This window comes from Mesoplodon mirus (genome assembly GCF_964341445.2).
Source record: "Mesoplodon mirus genome assembly, chromosome: 4".
Taxonomy (NCBI): Eukaryota; Metazoa; Chordata; class Mammalia; order Artiodactyla; family Ziphiidae; genus Mesoplodon; species Mesoplodon mirus.
This window is the reverse complement of record NC_138979.1, coordinates 119,273,843-119,279,620: the sequence shown is the minus strand read 5'-3', so window position 1 is coordinate 119,279,620 and position 5,778 is coordinate 119,273,843.

Genomic DNA, 5,778 nt, shown 5'->3' with positions numbered 1-5,778 from the left:
GGTTCAGGTAGATTTCAGTTGAAAAACGCATTTTGTCTTCTGCTAAATTTGTTGCTTTGGAAATACTATATTGAATTCCAAGCCATATTTTAAAGGGAAATTTTCTTTTAATGTCACTTACAAGAAATGACCTGGAGCTTTACAGAAGTAATGCCATTGGCCTTTCTTTTTTAAGAAATCTACATTCCATCCCAAGCATCTGTAGGCTACAGAGTATTATCAGACAACTAATACATCCCAATCAGACTGAATTTATTTATAGACAACGTTCTTTTTGCAATGTTAGATGCCTCATTAACTTGATTCAGCTTGTGCATAGCAAAAATATTCCCTCCCTCTTCAGATTTTTGATAGAGTGAATTATAATTTCTTGTCTCACTCATTATAAACCTTTAGTTTGGAGGACATTTCAAAAATGTGTAGTGCCACTTATGTAAATCCTGGATTACTTGGCCTGGATTAATTATGTGCTTTATTTATCTTTATTTAGGAGTAATATGGAGTGGTATAGTGACCATTCTTATTTTTCGCTTCACATGGAAAATAAGTTGAAATTTAATTTTGCTATAAACCTCCTCCCAGGAGAAATGAAATGTAAATTGCGTTTGAGTAGATTCCATTATACACATTATTGTCAAGTTAGTGGGGTATGGGTGGGATAGTTGGGGTTTTACAACTCCTAGAGCCTTAATAATTCGATGTACTTTTTAGATACATTCATCTGAGAAGAAAACCAAGGAGATACTGCGAAAAATCATCATATATAGCTTCCATATTATGTTACACATATTGAAATTGTGAAATTTCCTTTTGAATATCACTATGCAACTTTGGGTTGTATGCTCTTTTAATTTGGCTTGCACTTCTACAGCGTGGGGGAAAAATGGATTTTTCGTTCCAAATATTCCAGTACAACTGTTTCAGACTCATCATTTTAAAAAACCAGATTTAACAGGTTAAATTGAGCTCGGGAAAAAGATGATGATTAAAAAGCTAACCTCCATTTCTCTTAAATTCAACGTATCATGCTTTCAAAGAATTTTGACACAAATAAATAAGAATACCTGATGTTTGATGTAAAGTAGCCACAAATTACACTTGGAAATATTCCACATTTTTTTTAAATAAATGGAGTTTTGTGAAGAACAAAGCAACATTTTTCTTAAATTACAGCCTGCAGTGTTTTAAATTTCCTCTGTACGATTTATCAACCTGTTCTATATATTGGAATATAACAAATATGAAATATCCAATATATGTGGTTTTCCTTGTTTGCCAGATGATAGGGAACGTATCACTACTTACAATCTTGTAGCTCTGATACTATCACAATTAATTTAGCCAAAGTTGATCATATAACAACAACAACAACAAAAAGGTGGTTTCATTGCTGAGTCTTCACACTTGAAAACGTGTAGCAGAAATATGAACACCTTAAGCAAGTTTCAGGACTTCTGTTTTTAGTCAAAGAAAAATGTAGAAATTCTTTCCCTTCTGCAAAGCTGATCTTGTTTTTTTTTCTTTATTATATGTATTCTAAGTAAGCTTCTATTCAGAAGAAAAAATTAAAAAGAAATATCTAAATATTAAATACCCCATGTGATTGGAAAGAAAAAAATACCAAAAAAAAATTTTTTTAAGTATCTCTACCCACTGTTTTGTCATGAAAGACCATGACATTAACTAGAAAAAAATTACCCCTTCTAGACCACAAATAGTCCTGGATCCACACTGTTTGATAAAAATTCTGATTCTCGAGAGTTCCCTGGTGGCCAAGTGGTTAGGATTCCGCGCTTTCACTGCCCTGGCCCAGGTTCAATCCCTGGTCGGGGAGCTGAAATCCTACAAGCTGCACGGCATGGCCAAAAAAAAAAAAATCTGATTCTCATAAGAGATTGGGAATGTATGCAGAACAGTATGACTTACGTTCATCAGATGGAGTGGTTTTCTTTGTGATGGGAATGGGAATGGAGAATTGAAAGCATTTAAAATTAAGATGAAGTTCCTAAACTTATAAAATTGGTCTAGTGTGCCAAATGTATGCCGAATGACATGGAGCATGGTTTAAGCATACATAACTGGCCTGTTGAGCTGTCTTTTTCAGAATACATAAATGGAAAGTTATTTGTAAGCCAATGTTTTGGTCCTAGAGAAGTTCCAAGTTTACCTGTTAATCAGGTTTTAAGGCTTCAGGGTACGAAGGGTAAGCCCAAACTAAAGGCCATCTCTTATTCCAATCACAGTTAAAGTCAGCTGTGGGAGGCTGCCACCCTTGAATGCTTTATAATCAGCTTGAGACATGAAACTGACTCATTTCTGGAAGTGTGGGGGGCTGTTCTTTCACTCTCTTCAGTGCATGAATGCCACCATAAAATAAGATTAAAAGCTCTGGGATTTCCCCCGCTGCTTCCCTTCCCTATTTGTTAGCTTTTCATGGTATGTGGGCTTATACTGTATTTGTGTTCTCTCTGCTTCAAATTATCTCACTCACAATTTTGCATTGGATAGCCCGCTTTGCTATACTTCTAAAATAAGACATATTTTCCTATTATGCTCTATTTTATCATGTTATTTTTAAAAGATTAACAGCTTAAATATGAATAGATATAATACTTGAACTCATTAGTTACAACATCTTTGTTGGTGCCCCACTCCATTCAGTGTCATAGCTTGGGAGAAGATTACTTGTGAGCTTCTTCCCCACTGTCTAAAGGTAGCTGTAAACTTGTCCTCTAAAATACTATTATTAGGGAATCACACTGCAATTATAGACTTTCTTCCTGAAGCTTCTAAACTTCAAGCTATAGTGTTTTATTTCCTTCTTTGAAAAGTGTCTTGGTCTTCTAAATTATGGACACATATCTTCCAGGATCTTATAGACATTCACCTTACTTAAGTTATTGCTCCCTTGTATTTTGAAAAATCTTACTCAAGTTTTAAAGGAGGAAAATGCTTAATGTACTCAACCAACTCTCAAATGGGTTAGAAAAATAAACTACATATATATACGTAGATATATATAGTTTTTACATATAAACTATATATAGAGAGAAAGACAGAGAGAGGCTGAGAGAGTGAAACAGAGGGAGAGACAGAGAGACAGAGAGAGGTGATATAGAAAATGTGGTAAGTGTTCATTTAAAAATCAGTAGGGAATTCCCTGATGGTCCAGTGGTTAGGACTCCGCACTCCCACTGCAGGACTGTAGGGGACATGGGTTTGATCCCTGGTGGGGGAACTAAGATCCCACATGCTGTGTGGTCAAAAAAAATAAATATATAAATAATAAAATAAAAATCAGTAAATCTTAGAAAAGAATATCTAGGAGTTTTCTGTACTATTCTTGCAACACTTCTTTAAGTTTGAAGTTATTTCAAAGTGAAAAAATAGGGAATTCCCTGGCAGTCCAGTTTTAGGACTCTATGCTTTCACTGCCGAGGGCCCAGTTTCGATTCCTTGTGGGAACTAGGATCCCACAAGCCATGCAGGGCAGCCAAAAAAAAAGGAAAAAAGAAAAAAAATATTAGTTTAAGTATGACATTTGGAAGTATGTAGCAAATAATTTAATAGTTAATATAGCAAATAATACTATGATGACAACGATCATCATTTATAATAAAACTAAAAATATAACATAAAGTGAGGCAATGATTGGGGTATAGGGTACTTACACTAAATCCCTTCTCCTTCATATCAAGAATTTAACAAATTGTTGTGTTATTTTATATCAAGACATAGAATGATAAAAGTCTGTTTGGTGAGGTTGAGATGAGAAATATCAGAACAAAGTATTCAAAATTGGTAGAAGTGAGTGTTATGCAGAGAGGTAAGAAGAAGATTGATTTTATTTATATACTTATTTTTACTGAGATAGCAGTGGTTTATAACATTAAATAAGTTTCATGTAGATAACATTATATTTCTACTTCTGTATACACTACAGCCTGCTTATCACCAAAAATTTAGTTTCCATCCATCACCATCCAGTTGACACCCTTTTACCCATTTTCTCTCCCTGACCCCTTTTCCCTCTGGTTAACACTACTCTATTCTCTGTATATAAGTGTTTGGTTTTGCTTGGTTCGGTTTGTACATTTATTTTGTTTCTTTGATTTTTTTGATTTTTTAAAATATTCAGCATATGAATAAAATCATAAGGTATTTGTCTTTCTCCATCTGACTTATTTCACTTGGCATAATATCTTCAAGGTCCATCCATGTTGCCACACATGATAAGCTCTCATCTTTTTATGACTAGTATTCCACTGTATATACATATATATACATATGTATATACATATATGGAATATATATATGTCACATCTTTAACCTTCCATCTGTTGATGGGTACTTAGGTTGTTTCCTTATCTTGACTATTGTAAATAATGCTGTGATAAATATAGGGGTGTATATATCTTTTTGAACTACTCTTTTTGTATTCTCTGGATAAATATCCAGAAGTGGAATAGTTGAATCATGTGGTAGTTCTATTCTTAATTTTTTGAGGAATCTCCATACTATTTTCCACGGTGGACTTGCCCACCGACTTACTTGCCCACCAACAGTGTATGAGGGCTCCCTTTTGAAGGAGACTTACTTTAAATAAATAAGGCATTGGCAATACACATACAAACAATCCTACTTAAGTAGAAAGGGTTTAACCATATGGTTCATTCAAGGTCTGCAAGTAGTCACAATCAGAACTGTAGATGCAGATAATCGTACTTGATCAATGATAAGACAGTAACAAGCAATGAGAAGTTATAAAGCAATCAATGGAGAATAACAGAAGAGACAGGACAGATGCATAATACCAGAGAATTTTAAAAAAGAAAACCTGAAACAATTGACTCTGTCAGCTTAAGTTGCTTTCACATTCCTCTTACCCTGGGTGAGAGTTATTCTGACTGAGCCAGACCTGCAGACTTAGAGGGTTCACTGGAAATAAAAATTAGAAAATTCAGTCTGGCTTGGTAGAATGCAAAAAGGGGATCCAGTAGAGTGTTTAGTAAGGGTTTATCTAAATAAAGTTTTTATTTTATAATAGTTTTAGATTTACTGAGAAGTTTCAGATGTAGTACAGAGAATCCCATACACCATATACCACTTCTCCTATTATAAACATATTTGTGTGGTACATTTGTCACAATTGATGAACAAATATTGATACATTATTATTAACTAAAGTCCACATTTTATTCAGATACCCTTGGTGTTTACCAAATGCTCTTTTCTCTTCCACAGTCCCATCCAAGATATCACATTAATTTGGTTGTCAATTCTCCTTAAGCTCCTCTTGGCTGTGATAGTAACTCAGACTTTCCTTGTTTTTGGTGACCATGACAGACTGTAGGAGTACTGGTCAGGTATTTTGGTCAATGTCCTTCTATTGAGATTTTTCTGATGTTTTTCTCATGATTACACTGGTGTGTGTTTTGGAGAGAAAGATCACAGAGGTAAAGTGTCATGCTCATCACATCACATCGAGAATACATATTATCAAGGTGACTTGTCACCGTTGATATTAATTTTGGTCACCTGGTTGAGGTAGTGTGTCAGGTTTCTCCACTGTAAAGTTACTCTTTTTTCCCCCTTTCCATTCTATACCCTTTGGAAGGAAGTCCCTATGCATAGCCCACACTTAAGAAGTGAGAAGTTAGGCTCCATCTTCTTGAGGGTAGAGTATCCAAATAAATTATTTAAAATTCTCCTGCACAGGAAATGTGTCTGTTCTCTCCCATTTGTTTATTTACTTAATTATTTATATCAGTTTGGGCT